This window comes from Zalophus californianus, chromosome 9 (assembly GCF_009762305.2).
Source record: "Zalophus californianus isolate mZalCal1 chromosome 9, mZalCal1.pri.v2, whole genome shotgun sequence".
NCBI classification, from domain to species: Eukaryota; Metazoa; Chordata; class Mammalia; order Carnivora; family Otariidae; genus Zalophus; species Zalophus californianus.
In genome coordinates, this window is record NC_045603.1 from 132,399,650 (window position 1) to 132,414,533 (window position 14,884).

Here is a 14,884-nt window from a genome sequence, read left to right on the forward strand (position 1 = left end):
ATGCCAATTTTTAAAATCCACTTCCCTTCTACTTGGGATTTTAGTATTATAAACAATGCTGCGATAAACACCATTGGTTATGTCTCCTTTACACTAGAGTGAGAGATTTTCTGCTAAATTTCAGCATCAGAGTCAATTTGCAGGGTTAACTACACTAAATATTAATAAATTGTTCTGAAATGGGATGACACCATCTTCCACTTTCACCAGAACTGTCTGAGTGTCTCTGCTCCCCATGTCTACCCAAAACTTGGTGGTTTTATACCTTAACTTTATCTTTTCCCTTTACTGAAATATATGCTATGTACAACAGGATTCATAAAAACATACATGGAATTTTTTTTTTCACTTTTCAAATTTTTATTTAAATTCTGCTCAGTTAACATATAGTGTAATATTGTTTTCAGGAGTAGAATTGAGGGATTCATCACTTACATGTAACACCCAGTGTTCATCACAAGTGCCCTCCTTAATGCCCATCACCCAGGGACGCCTGGGTGGCTCAGTCGGTTAAGTGTCTGCCTTCAGCTCAGGTCAAGATCCCAGGGTCCTGGGATGGATCGAGCCCCGCATCAGGCTCCCTGCTCAGCAGGAAGCCTGCTTCTCCCTCTCTCCCCCTCTGCTTATGCTGTCTCTGTCAAATAAATAAAATCTTAAAAAAAAAAAATCCCCATCACCCATTTAGCTCATCCCCCACCCACCTCCCTTCAACGACCCTCAGTCTGTTCTCTATCATTAGGAGTCTTTTATTGTTTGCTTCCCTCTCTCCTTTTTTTTCCTTCCCTTATGTTCATCTGTTTTGTTTCTTAAATTCCACATATGATATTTGTCTTTCTCTGACTTATTTCACTTGGCATGAGACCCTCTAACTCCATCCACATTGTTGCAAATGGCAAGATTTCATTCTTTTTTGATGGTGGAGTAATAGTCCATTGTGTGTGTGTATGTATACATACATACACTTTAACAATTCATCAGTTGATGGACCTTTGGACTCTTTTCATAATTTGGTTATTGTTGATAATGCTGCTATAACATTGGGATGTGTGTTCCCTTCAAATTTGTATTTTTGTATCCTTTGGGTAAATATCTAGTAAGGCAATTTCTGGGTTGTTGTAGGGTAGTTCTATTTTTAACTTTTTGAGGAACCTCCGTACTGTTCTCCAGAGTGTCTGCACCAGTTTGCATTCCCACCAGCAGTGTAAAAGGGTTCCCTTTTCTCCACATCCTCATCAACATCTGTTGTTTCCTGTGTTGTTAATTTTAGCCATTCTGACAGGTGTGAGGTGGTATCTCATCATGGTTTTGATTTGTATTTCCCTGATGATGAGTGATGTTGAGCATCTTTTTATGTGCCTATTAGCCATCTGTATGTCTTCTTTGGAAAAATATCTATACATGTCTTCTGTCCATTTGTTTTTTGGGTGTTGAGCTTGATAAGTCCTTTATAGATTTTGGATACTAGCCCTTTATCAGATATGTCATTTACAAATATCTTCTCCTGTTCCATAGCCTGCCTTTTAAATTTTGTTGATTGTTTCCTTCGCTGTGCAGAAGCTTTTTACTAGATTAAGTCCCAATGTTCATGTTTGCTTTTGTTTCCCTTGCTTCTGGTGACATGTGTAGTAAGAGTTGCTGTGGCTGTGGTCAAAGAGGTTTCTGTCTGTGTTCTCCTCTAAGATTTTGATGGTTTCCTGTCTCACATTTAGGTCTTTCATCCATTTTGAATTTATTTTTATGTATGGTGTAAGAAAGTGATCCAGTTTCATTCTTCTGCATGTTGCTGTCACATATATGCAATTTTAAATAATAATAATAATAACAACAACATGAAATCAACATTTATATGCCCACACACCAGTTAAGCAACTGAACTTCACATTTCTCTCTTTCCCACCCTGCTGCACTATTCTGCCATTTGACTTAATCAGTCTCTTACATTTTTTATAATTTCACCATATATATTTACAAACAAACAATACATTGTTTTATTAGGTTGTTTTTGAACTGCATATAAAGGTAGATAAGAGTTTGCATTATTTTATACATGGCTTCTTTTGCTCAACATTGTATTTTAAATTTATTCATGTTGTTGAATATAGCTTTAGGTTATTTCTTTTCACTGCTCTTTGATATTTCACTCGTAAATAGTATTGAACCACTGTACTCTTCATTGATATTGGCTTAGGTCTAGTTTTTTATATTCATGTTTTTTGCTCATTTTTTCTTGTAATTTGTCATTGTCATAATGATCCTGAGGAATTCTTTACATTGTGGAAGACAGCCTCTGAAGAGGACTACCACCAGTGCTATCCTTACCTATTTCAAATGCTGTTGCATGCATCAAGAGGTGGAGTTTGTTTTCCCTCTCCTAGAATCTATGCTGGCCTTGTGACTTATTTTGATCAGTAGCATGCAATGGAAATAATACTGTGCCTGTCCCAGGTCTAGGTTTTAAGAGGCCTGGCAGCTTCCACTTTCCATCTTGACTTCATTTCATTCTTAGTCTTGAAAGATAGTTTAGCTGGGTATAGAAATCTAAGCTTAAATTTATTTTCTTTCAAGACTTTGAGGATACTATTTCACTATCTTTTGGCTTCATTGTTACTATGAGAAGTCAGCTGTTCCTCTAACTACCAGTCCTTAATATAATAATCTCTTTCCTAGCCTCAGTCCTGGATGCAATTTCACTATGCTATGTCTAGGTGAGAATTTCTTGTATTTATTTCATTTTATGTGTTTACCATGTATGAATTTATTTATGTAACTATTTATATGTGAATTTATATATGCATGCATGTATGTATTGGGATTTGCTTGACTTCTTTAAACTGTGACTCATTCCTCTCATCATTTATGGAAGATTCTTACCATTATCTAAGAAAAAAAAATCATCTTCCTTAGTGTCTCTCTGCTTTCCTTCTAGGACTCCAATTAAATATATTGTAGAACTTTTCTCCTTACCCTTCATGTCTCATAATCTCTCACTACTTTTTTTCTTTTTGTCTCTCCATGCTACATTTAATAACATCTTCTTAACATATCTTTGGCTATATTTAATAGAGCATTAATCCCATCCATTGTTTTTAATTTCAGTTATTAAATTTTTATTTCTAGAAAATCGATTTGGTTGTTTTTCAAATATGCTGTCATTTTATAGTTAATTATTACCTACAGATATTTTCAGTGCTGTCAGAGTTTTTCTAGACATAAGAATAGTTGTTTTGCAATCTTTGTTTGATATTTCCAACAACTTGACATCTTTACAGGTCCATTTAGGCTCTCTGTCTTGTTTTGTTTTCTTAACCTGATGATTCATTGCCATGGGTTCAAATGTCCTTGCATACTTATTTATTGATTGTGTGCTCTCATTGTCCTTGAAAAATTATTTGTGAAGTCATATGAAGCCTACAATGACAGTAAATGCCTTCCTCCATAGATGGCTTGCATTTTCTTTGGTCAGTCACCTAGGAACTTTACCAATCAAAGAAAAATTTATTTTATTATATATATATTATATATTTATTCGTTAATTAATATTAACTTTATTAGTATTAATTAATTCAATAATCAATTAATTAATATATTATATATGTATATTTAGATAGAGCACAAATGGGGTTAGGGGTGGGCAGAGGGAGAGGGAGATAGAGAGACTCTTAAGCAGGCTCCAAGCTCAGCACAGAGCCCAGTACAGGGCTAAATCTCATGACCCTGAGATCATGACCTGAGCTGAAATCAAGAGTCAGTCACTTAACTGACAGAGCCACCAGGCACCCCAACTAATCAGGGAACAATTTAAACTAAATTTATAGTTGAATTTTTTTGGACTGCTCAGGTAATGCAAATTTGGTTTGAAAATGCACACGAGGATTAGGAGGCATTATTTTTTTTCTTTCCATTATGTTCAATGCAAAAATGACTTTCTTTGTGACCCGGAGATTAGAAGATTTATTTCTGACTCATCCTTTCTCTAAATTTGTAGCTATATGGGGGTTTCCAGGATTATGACAAGAATCTCCTATTAGTTCTGGGCTTTAACTTATTTATTCCATATGCATAAGGTCCATCTGAAATGAAGTCCATCTTTTCTGAAATTATCAAATGATTTAAGGGGTGAGGCAACTTGAGTGCTCAGTTTACATCTCTGGTTCCCCGGGATTTTGATTCAGTAATTTCTTGCTACATAGATTTTAAGATTTAAAAAATATTTTAATTACCATTTGAACTTATTTTCAGTGGGAAGATTGGTCAAAATAATTTAGTCTGCCATATTTTAGGAAACAGAAATCCATTCATCAATTTTTAAAATTTCATTTAATATACTTTTCATATCCACATATTCAATTTGATATCTTTTCAGATCTGTTTGGAAAAAGGTTAGGTCTCTTGTTTATTATGTTTTATTTTCAAACCTTTCTTTTATTTCCTTATTAAGCTAAAAAGACATTTTATATTCTATATGTTATCATTTGAATGTCTGAAATTATTGCAGATCTGATAGTTAAAATTGTTGTTCCTACTGACACAAAATCTTATTTTCATGTGTACTTAATAATTTTTTCAATAGGAACTAATTTCCTTGGAATTTTATCAGAAGTAACTTGAGGTCTAGTTTAAAATATATTTCACTGGAGAGACTTGTGTTTACTTCTTCCAGGTCCTTTGGGATGCTTCCAACCTGACATGACTAATTGAATTTTCAGCTTGCTATTTTGTGGGTCATGCAAATAGTGTGAATTTCACCCACAGCTATGAGTATGGGCTTATAATTGGCAAATTTCAGGGGAGGATTATTTTCTACTCTTGTCTGGGCAGTGGTTAATCCACATAGCTCTTCCTTAATGGGTGCATTTTTCTTGCTTGCCCTGTGAGCTTGCCATACTTAACGGGTCCTTACTTAATGGAGGGGCCTCTGATTTCAATTCTCACCTTGTCTGGGACTCAAGCTTTCTCTCCTGTTCTCCCCTAAAACTCAGCCCAAAGCCCACCAGAAATTGGCACATCTTTCAAGCTAAACCCAACTCAATACTACTTTAACTTTGGAGAACTGTACTTTCTCTTTTTATTTATTAGTATCTGTCTTACTTCCTTCTTCCTCACTCATGCTATGAAAAAAGATTTTTCACATATTTTATCTTTCATTTTTATATGTGTTTTGTGTTATATGTGTTATGTTAGAAGGTATTTCTCTACACATTGGGGGGATGTATTCTGGAAAACAGAATCCAATTCCTTCCTTATTCTGCCTGATCCTCCTCAATGCTGATTTTTATATCCCATTCATCATGCTTACATAGATTCCACACTCAAGAAATATTTAATGAAGGAAATTATTGCTGAATCATAAAAGAAAATATGTAATTTCTTTTTTTTAAATGGATAACACTACCAGCAAAAGATTAATATGTGAAAAATAACTTCCTTGACTAGTTTTTAATTTTTAACTTTATATATATTATTTCATTTGCAAAATGACAAGTATCTCAATTTATGAATTATACAACATATTCTATTGTTTTATGTGTGTTAACATGAAGTTGCATATGACCTTAAAATTTAACCTGTAAAAATCATAAATATATATCTAGGTTCTTTAATTTATTATAATCTTACCAGTCTTCTCTTTATCAACATCGTTATTGGAAAGTGTTGTGGGTTTAAGCAAGAGCTGCTTCCAAAATCTAAATGAGTTTTTTTGGTGACAAATGGTAGAAAATTTGGTGTGATCCGCTGACTTAACACTATTAATCTCAGGTTAAAACCAAAATTTTCTATCTGAAATAGCCTTCAAATATTAATAGAAATGTAACTTATGCTCAGTATTATTTTACTAAGTATTATTTTACTATTCAGTATTATTTTACTATTTTACTATTATGCCAGTATTATTTTACTAAGACCTAAGTATGCGTGAAGATTTTCCAATAAGATACCTACATCTCAGACAAAATTTTGAGTGGTGGTAGGTTTTTAAAAGGTGAGAGTAATGTATAATGACATACTTCTTTTCGCTCAGAAACCTAAAAGAACCATGATCAATGCCTTCAATTCCCAGGAGTAAGTGAGGAATAACAGAATGTCCACCTTGGAAACTTGGATAGGCTGTGTAATACAGAAGACATTATGGAGCCATTACAGAGGTTCCTGAGGGCATTAGTCCCAGAAAATGATGAGGATCTGAAGCAAGGTCCTTGGGAATTACTGTCAGAGATACCCTTTCCAAGGTTATCAAAACTCTTGCATCAGTATATCTTAATTCAACACTCACAATCTATATTTACACAAACTAGGGATCTTTTTTCAAGTAATTAGAATTTAAAAATAAAACTTTCAATGTATTTGTTTGGAAAGGACAAGTTAAGCAGAATTATGTTATAACAGGAGCTTCTAAATGGAAATTAGATGAGCCAGGGTGACTTTAGCTAATTATTATGTTTCCCCACTCTTAGTTGGGACATGGGTGCTGCCTTGCTAGCCATTTTCTAAAATAAGAAACACATGACTCTTTCTAGAGCCCTGCGATCATATGAGTACGAATTCAGTGCTAAGCAGAACATTTCAAGTTCGTACAATTTGCATTAGTGGGGACACTACTTGATGACAGTCTAATGGGAATTAGCTCAAGATCTGGTTTGTTGTTTCACTAAACCTTAATCTTTCAGGCAGATGTGTTTGTCTCTCTGTATTCAAAAAAAAAAAAAAAAAAAGAACTTCTACACCATCATGTCTTTCAGAAGTAAAAAAAGCTTATGAAAACAGGATATTTTAAGACAGCGGTACTTGACTTTTCCTGCCTAAGTGAGAATTTCCTGTCGAGAGAGTTGACAAAGTGGGTTTGAAACAGCTTTCCTGTAATTAATTTTCTTTGTGTGTGAATTTAATACTGATGCAAAGGTGTTACTCATTTGACAACTCCAAGGTTTAATGTCTAACCATCCAACGGGAAAGGAAGAACACGACTACCCAGAATTCCTCATTAATTAGCTTCAATCCTCAGTCCATGATACTCATCCACTCATCTAAAACTGCTAATTGTTATCAATTGGATGATTTTCAGAACGCATTCAATACCTCAGAAGAATATAACTCATTTTACATTGCTTGTTGAACATCTCAGTGACAAGAAATGTTCTTATTTATGACTCTGGGCCAGATCTGAGCTTCTAGTTAAACAGAATGGTAGCATCATGTAGCACAGAAAGCATTGAACTTGAAATAACAATGACTGGATTCTTGTTCTACCTGATTGTGGATAAAATAAATAACCTGAGGGCTATGAGTCTTAATTTCTTCAATGACAAAATACAGATGAAGTCAAAGTCTTTCCTAGTGCCAAGAAAGAAAGAAAGAAAGAAAGAAAGAAAGAAAGAAAGAAAGAAAGAAAGAAAGAAAGAAAGAAAGAAAAGAAAAACAGACACTGTGATTTCCAAGGCACCAAAATCTACAGTTTGAGGTGATAGTCTAAGATTGAAAGCTATGTATTTTGGAATATCAGAACCATTGTGTGAAATATCTCTCCACTTTAGTTTTTAAGAGTCAAAGAGAAAATAAAACCTTGGAAATATCTACATTTATTTTCTCCTTCTACTCAATGCTTGGCTTTTACAGTGAAATGGACTGAGATATTTGAGAATATAAAGGGTTTTGGATGAGTGAACGTTGAGTGACTGAAGCTCTCAGGAAAGAATTTAAAAGATCTTGAAGCCATGCAGCCATGTTATATAAACATGATTTTGAACCGGACCATCCTGTCCATACTACTGGCACCATGATTGAGTTAAGTGAAATTTTATCCCCAAATTGGGAAGGTGTTCTGAGTCTGTTCGTCTGTTCTTCTGTTCTTTCTCAAAAACCTTATGGGAAAATCAAGGTACTGTAGATAATTGTGTCAAGTGTTAAGAAAAGCCTAACTAGACCAAAAAGACTTTAATTTCAGTCAATTTTATCAAAACTGCAGCCCTAACCTCAAAGTGATTCCTAAGGAAAACACCAGTTACATTAATTTTTCCAGATGTTCATCCCTTTGGACTCCAGGGAAATGTATTCTTCTTTCATTTTTCCCTTCCTTTTTATTTATTATTTTTTATTAAGATTGTCTTTATTTATTTGACAGAGAGAGACACAGGCAGAAAGGGAACACAAGCAGGGGGAGTGGGAGAGGGAGAAGCAGGCTTCCCGTGGAGCAGGGAGCCCAATGTGGGGCTTGATCGCAGGACTCCAGGGTCATGACCTGAGCAGAAGGCAGACGCTTAACGACTGAGCCACCCCAGGCACCCCATTTTTCCCTTCCTTTTTAAAGAAAAGATGGTAGGTAAAAGGAAAGGGGCATAGTTACATCTCTTTCTAACTTCTGAAATCCCAGAGACTCTTTCTCTGCCAGCCTATTATAGTTGTCATGAAAATGCATTCACTTATCTTTTATGCATGCCTCCCCCCTACCCCACCAACTAAAATAAAGTTTGTATTTATTTTTCTGGAAATATCCAAAGTGGCCCTGGCTAAGCTTCAAATCTATTTTTCTATGTGCTGTGGCTTTCAATTTTGCTGTCTGTACTCAGCAAAAAGAGATAACTCGAGTAAGCTCAACAATAACTGAACTTGAAAAAATTCAAGGGCAACTGACTGTCTAAAAGTCAAATTATGATTCTTATTCGATGAATTGCAAAACCCTGTGATGGTGCTCATCCATTCCGGCACTTCTATTTCTCATAGTTTGAAATAATTGCTCTGAATGAGTTGTTTGTACCCCAGCCTTAAACAAGAAAAGCGCATCATTTCCATGGGCATGCTGTGCTGTCCTGAATGTTAAGAGCTCATCCTTTCATTTTAAGTATTTCTGAGACACTGTTTCATACTGGTTTTACTGACCCCACAGTCCTTGGGTGGAAAAATAGATGTGTCTTCATCGGTGTTTTAATGAAACCATTTGCTATGAATATTCACGATTCAACATATCTGCCCAGAAGAGACCTTGGGAAGTCATCTTCTGCATTCACCATCTTTGAAACACAGTCATTTATACTACCTCGGAAAAATGTCTTTAAGTCATCTTTTCTTTGAGGAATTTAGCTGCTTCTCTGAACACTGGTCCAACCTCTCAAATCGTCTTCCTGCATCAAACTTGAATCCTTGCCGCCATCTTTATACTCATTTCTTCTTATATGAAAGTCATCCGAGTTTTTATTCATCCATATGACTACTTTAATTTTAATTTTAAAAGATATATATATATATATCCCAGTTACAAGCAAAATCATGTACCCATATCTCAAACAGAATTGTTTAGAAAAAGCAAACACAAACAGAGATGTGTAATCACAATATTTGACTTCTCTTTTCAACTTTAGCACACTTCAGCAGGGTTGCTTGGGACAAGTTGTCCGATGCCTCTGGACCCACACCATTTGACAGCTGATTTGCCTTTTTTCTCTAGGGCTTCACATATAAAGGTTTTCCTTTTTGGAATAAAAACATTGATCCCTAAAATTAGAACACTCATGTCTGTTTTTAACTAGCTGCACTGTAGTACAGATTTGGTTCTTCAGCCCTGGTCATTACATTGTCCCTTTTCAGTGTATTAAGTTATGAAAATACATGCATGTTCCTTCTTCATGTTGCCTGGACAAGGGTCAGAGTTGAAAGGAATCGTGAAAAAAAACTGAAACAGCAATGGCCTGCAGCAGTGAGAAAACTCTAGGAAGTTGCTTGGACTCTAGTTGAAATGACTTCTGTTTGTGAGAGGTCATGGAGAGGTCTGTGTGAATCACCGGGCTGAGGAATAAAAAGCGATTGCTGATACCTTCACCAAACGAATTGCTGACTTCATGGCACCCACCCCAGTCTTCACTAGAAGAACCAAACTGACTAGAAAAGGAACTTTGACATAAATACTGTCAGAACGTCTCCTCCAATATGCTTCGGTCACGGGCTTCTAAGCAAATATCCAGGCTGATTAGTCCTTCCGGGTTTGAAGTAATACTGGGATCCAACATGTCTCTGGTATTTAAAGCATGCATCTTGAAACTTAAGGGACAAAACTAGCACACGGCTCCAAATGCCCCCTCACACATTGCCTGCTCCAAAATAAGTCTTTAGCTGTGCTGTCTGCTTGCACATGGGCCCCGCCCATACCCACTTTATAGTGTAGGACAGGCTTCTTATGAGCTTCTGACACCGAGACTCCTGAACATTACCACCACCACCACCACTACCCCCAAAATGCACATCCATGCCCAATTTTTCCTTCACAAGTTCCTCTGACACACAGAAGTGGGTCCTAAGCTGTCCTAAGCTGTCTAGAAGAATTTTTGTACCACCTTACTCCACAGAAATGTTAGTGAGTAGGACTAGAGGTACACAGATCTCTTCCCCTGTCCCTGTTAAAATTGCACTGGATTTCTGGTGTATCTGAAGTATGGTACCCTGGCCTTGGTTTAGTGTTGCATTTGATGCTTGCCACCAGGTCTTCTCGCAGCTGAATCTGATTTCTGAAATTAAGCTCAAAATTGTCTCCCCCTAGTCTTTGCTGCATCTCCTGAGAGAAGGGAAGACCATTCTCAGCAATCAGACTGTCGACATTCCAGAAAATGTCGACATCACTCTGAAGGGACGCACAGTTATTGTGAAAAGTCCCAGAGGAACACTGCGAAGGGACTTCAATCACATCAGTGTAGAACTCAGTCTTCTTGGAGAGAAAAAGAAGAGGATCCAAGTTGACAAATGGTGGGGAAATAGAAAAGAGCTGGCTACTGTTCACACTGTCTGTAGTCACGCACAGAACATGATCAAGGGCGTTGCACTGGGCTTCCGTTACAAGATGAGGTATATGCTCACTTCCCCATCAACGTTGTTACTCAGGAGAATGGTTCTCTTGTTGAAATCCGAAATTTCTTGGATGAAAAATATATCCGCAGGGTTTGGATGAGGTCGGGTGTTGCTTATTCTGTATCTCAAGCCCAAAAAGATGAGTTAATTCTTGAAGGAAATGACATTGAACTTGTATGAAACTCAGCTGCTTTGATTCAGCAAGCCACAACTGTTAAAAACAAGGATATCAGAAAATTCTTGGATGGTATCTGTGTTTCTGAAAAAGGAACAGTTCAGCAGGCTGATGAATAAGATCTGAGTTGTCCATCTACAGAAACAGCAGGATGCCAGATGATTTTTCAGACTTATTCGTGATATTTTAAAGATGCAATAAAAGCTATACTGATTTGGGAAAAAAAATTGTTCTCTCCCTCTCAGTTCTAATCCCACTAGATATTGGCATCCACCTTCTACAACTGACCCGTGGTCATGGATGGCTTAGTTAAGCATGCTTCCCTTAGTTAGGGTGTTTCTCTCTGTTATTTTTTAGCTTCTTGTGCTTAAAGTCCTAGGAGGGCTTTACAGAGTAGCTTTTTCTGAAAATCCACAGGCGAGAGAGAAAGTTCGACTATAAGTTAGCCATCGGTCTGAGTTTTCTCGTTCCACCGTGGATGAAAATGTAAAGGCACCTTCATTATTAGTTTGGGGGAAGAAGAGTTTCAATCCAATGTTAAGCAGTTAGTGTTCTGGAAAATGAACCTTAGGAAACTTGTCTCACCATCGTGAGCTGAGCCAACCTGATATGCTGTGGGAAAGGACAGCATATTACTCTGGGTAAATGAGAAGCACACAGAAAATAAAATTGTTAGGTTTTGCTTGGAATTGAAAATTGTTGAAGGTTGAAGACTTTAATGTAGGGAGTTTATCAACAGCAGCAGAATCAGTGGTTTTATCAGACTAGCAGTAAGGTCTGCAAAAAGGCACTTCCTGCTGATGAAATTATATAGCTAGAGATTTGGGTCCAGATTTTATACTCAGGAAGTCCTTAAAAACTTGTTTGCTGTTGTCATGCTGAGGGAATTAATAGATTAGACATTAACTACTAAAATTTTTGAGAGAACCCTCCCCAATATAACATTTACTAGAAGAGCAGAGCGTCCCTCTATTTCGGATTAAAATATGGAACACCTCATTTTCTACCAAGGCCATTTGCACAGTTTCTGAAGCAATGTTTCACATGAAGGAGAAGTCTAGTAAATGTGTGAACTATGCCTTTATATTAAACTTGATTTATTACCTGTAAAAGGAAAAGAGAACAAGTGACTATAAGTCAAACTCAGGTTGGAAAAAATTATTCCTGTTACGTGTATTTGGTATTTGTTAATATAGTATGGAATCATGTAGACTTCCATACTGAGATACCATTCGAATTATTTCGTATTTGTTACAGGGAACAAATGAGAGATCATCTAGAGATTTACATTTTACCCCTCAGAGGATTAATTTGGTTTTTACATTTTCTGTTGATTCCCATGAAAATATTTATTACACAATCATCAATATTTATTGAGAAATTGTTGCATATTGAAATTAGGAGGAAAACAGGAAGAGAATTGGTAAAAGAGTACAAACTTTCACGTATCTAATGCATAACATGGTGACTATAGTTGGTAACACTTGAAAAAAGACAAAATTGTATAAGGTGGGAAAAAATAAAATGATCAGACTTGTTTTAATGGATGCATTAAATTCAGTGGTCTATTCTTGTGGCTACTGGACATTTGTGCTATATATTAAGCATTTGAGAAATTATGGAGTTGAGCACATTTCTCATAATTCAATTAATACCAGAACTAAGTCCCAGCCCTCAAAAATGTCAGAATATTCTAGAAGAGACAGAGATATAAAACAAGAAGCATAATGTTGCATGATACATTTATATTACAAATATGCCCAAAATGTTAAGAAATTTCAGAGGAAATGCTCAGAAGAGGACACTTAACTCAGCCAAAGAACTTCCTTAAAGGAGATGATTCTTCAAATAGATCTTAAAGGAATCACAATGGGAAATAAGTTTATCCCAGACAAAGGGAAGGCACAGAGACCAGGACATTCAAAACTACAAACTAGAGGAGTTGGACTGGACAGTTTATACAAATACAGTGAGAAATTTGGTTAGAATGGTGTGCTGACACCAGAATATTAAGGACTCCTTGTAAGTCTAAACTTTATGCTCATATCAGTTAGGAACATTAAGGATTTAAAACAAAAGCACAAGAATTTAGTAGAAATTTTGGCTGAAAACAGTATGGAGGACAAACTGAAAGAAGCTAAACAGGCTAGGAGAATAGATAAAATGAGACACTCAGAAGAATTTGGTAACTTTTTCTCTCGCTGTGTCTCTCTCTGTCAAATAAATAAATAAAATATTTAAAAAGGGGGGGGCACCTGCGTGGCTCAGTCGTTAGGTGTCTGACTTCGGCTCAGGTCATGATCCCAGTGTCCTGGGTTTGAGCCCCACGTCAGGCTCCCTGCTCCGCGGGAAGCCTGCTTCTCCCTCTCCCGCTCCCCCTGCTCGTGTTCCCTCTCTCGCTGTGTCTCTCTCTGTCAAATAAATAAATAAAATCTTTAAAAAAAAAAGAAGAATTTGGTAACTTTTAACCATTTATTCTTAGTGCTATATAATCCTACAAGACAAGAAAATTCATGAACCAGAATCTAACTTTAGCTATGTGCTAGCTTAAGTCCTTTGCTGGCTTGAGTAGTTGGTGGGGATTGACTGTGTATGCAATTTACCCCAAAGACCTGAGGACTATCCTCATGTCTCTGCCATGAATTGCTAAATAAATTCATTTCAGATGCATTCTGGGAAATTTTAAAAATCATCATAAAAAATCATCATTTATCTCTAGAAACTAATAACTGGAAGAAAAATACTGCATTCTCATTAAAATACTCATTTTGACAAGATGAATTCACAAATTTTTCTTCCTTGCTAAGGAATACCCATTGTCCTACCTTCAGATGTTCTACGAACATTGCAAAAGTGTTTCTGTGATTACATAAGATAGTTAGAATAATCTCTAATAGGACTACAGCCCAGCACATCTCTAATGTCATTCTATACATGGTTATATTGATTTAACTTTACACTGTCGAGTCAAACAGTTTAAAATCTGTTTTTCTACACATTAGCTGTATAATTTTTTAAACTCTCAATGCCTTTGTTTACTTAACATTAAAATTAATGCAACAAACGACCAGTAAATTTTATGTAAGAATTCACTAAGATACCCTGTGTCAGGTACTTAGCACAGTACCCAATAAATACTCAGTAAGCACCCAATAATGTCTTAATTTTTATTAGCATTGGAGGGTAGAATTTTGCTTGGAAAAATTCATTAAAAATAGAAAGAAAAAGCTGTGTTTTTACAGCAAGGAATTGACCAAGCATTAGAGCCCACTGAGAAATATTGACTTAGAGAAAAATTAGAAATCTTACCTAGGGTTAGCTTCACACATGTTTTACCATTGAAGAAATTACCTCATTGTAGAAAAAACAACAACAGTCAAATCCCTGAAGATATAAATATCTGAATTCACATTATTCATGAAATGTTAAGACCACAACTATTAATCAAGGAATATGAACATCTTCTTCAATTTCTCTAAGAAGTAGTAAGAATATTACAATTCAATCTAAGAAAGACAAAATAAATAAAAATAGAAATAGAAATAATTCTCCAGTGTTACAGTTGAGCTCCTCGACAGAAATCATTTAAAGAATTTAATTCTACACTCAGTTATTTTTTTAAAACATTTCCATACCTATGATATTTCAGTCACTATTTAATGAAAATGTATATAAACCATGAATTCATAATACAGTTAATACAAAAAAGCTTATTTTTTCACCATTTAAATGTGAGGAATTCTGTAAACATACACAGCTATACAAAAATGTATTTATTACTTTCTGTTTAATTATGAAAATTCTCTAGCAAACATGATAGAATAAATCTAATCAACATAAACAATTTCTTTATAGGGGAAAAAGATTGTCGTTTTGCAACAT

General features: G+C 35.7%; 1 pseudogene; it reads left to right on the plus strand.

Annotated features, from left to right (window-relative positions):
• LOC113921683 overlaps positions 1 to 11,121 on the plus strand; it is a 73,752-nt pseudogene extending 62,631 nt beyond the window's left edge.
• Positions 11,122 to 14,884: the final 3,763 nt, after the last annotated feature.